Source organism: Caloenas nicobarica, chromosome 39 (assembly GCF_036013445.1).
Source record: "Caloenas nicobarica isolate bCalNic1 chromosome 39, bCalNic1.hap1, whole genome shotgun sequence".
In the NCBI taxonomy this organism is placed as follows: Eukaryota; Metazoa; Chordata; class Aves; order Columbiformes; family Columbidae; genus Caloenas; species Caloenas nicobarica.
Window position 1 is genome coordinate 475,094 of NC_088283.1, and position 1,648 is coordinate 476,741.

A 1,648-nucleotide genomic window follows, 5' to 3' on the forward strand; every position below is an offset into this window, starting at 1 on the left:
GACAGGGGACAGGGGACAGGGACACGGACAGGGGACAGGGACACGGACAGGGACAGGGACAGGGGACAGGGACAGGGACAGGGGACAGGGACAGGGACACGGACAGGAACAGGGACACGGACAGGGGACAGGGACAGGGACAGGGGACAGGGACACGGACAGGGGACAGGGACACGGACACGGACAGGGACAGGGACAGGGACAGGGGACAGGGACAGGGGACAGGGACACGGACACGGACAGGGACACGGACAGGGGACAGGCACACGGACAGGGACAGGGACAGGGGACAGGGGACAGGGACAGGGACACGGACAGGGGACAGGGACACAGACAGGGGACAGGGACACAGACACGGACAGGGACAGGGACACAGACACGGACAGGGACACGGACAGGAACAGGGACACGGACAGGGACAGGGGACAGGCGACAGGGACACGGACAGGGGACAGGGACACGGACAGGGACAGGGGACAGGCGACAGGGACAGGGACACGGACAGGGGACAGGCACACGGACAGGGACAGGGACAGGGACAGGGGACAGGGACAGGGACACGGACAGGGGACAGGGACACGGACAGGGGACAGGGACACAGACACGGACAGGGACACGGACAGGAACAGCGACACGGACAGGGACAGGGGACAGGCGACAGGGACAGGGACACGGACAGGGGACAGGGACAGGGGACAGGGACAGGGGACAGGGGGATGTGGGGACAGGGGGACATGGGGACAGGGACACGGACAGGGACACAGACAGGGGACAGGGACAGGGGGACAGGGGGATATGGGGACAGGTGGATATGGGGACAGGGGGACATGGGGACAGCGGGACATGGGGATGTGGGGACAGGGGGACAGGGGACAGGTGGATATGGTGACGTGGGAACAAGGGGACAGGGGACATGGGGACAGGGGGCCAGGGGACAGGAGAACAGGAACAGGGGGACATGGGACAGGGGGACACGGGGACAGGGTGACAGGGGGATATGGGGATAGGGGATATGGGGACATGGGGACGTGAGGACAGGGGGACATGGGGACAGGTGGACATGGGGACAGGGGGGACATGGGGACAGGTGCATATGGGGACATGGGAACAAGGGGACAGGGACATGGGGACAGGGACAGGGGGATATGGGGACAGGGACAGGGGGATATGGGGACATGGGGACGGGGGGACATGGGGATGTGGGGACAGGGGACATGGGGACAGGGGACAGGTGTATATGGGGACGAAGGAACGAGGGGACAGGGGACAGGGACAGTGGGATATGGGGACAGGGGATATGGGGACATGGGGATGTGGGACAGGGGGACATGGGGACAGGGGGATATGGGGCCACGGGGATATGGGGACATGGGGTCAGGGGATATGGGGATATGGGAACAGGGGGACAGGGGGACACGGAGGATTGGGGACAGGGGGATATGGAGACATGGGGACAGGGACATGGGAACAGGAGCACAGAGGGATATGGGACAGGGGGACATGGGGACAGAGGGACACGGGGGACAGGGGGAGACACGGGGGACAGAAGGGATACGGGGGACATGGGGGGACACGGGGGGACACGTCACTCTCGGGCATCGGGGGCACCCGGGGGGGCCCCGTCCCGTGGGGCCGTCGGGGGGTCCCG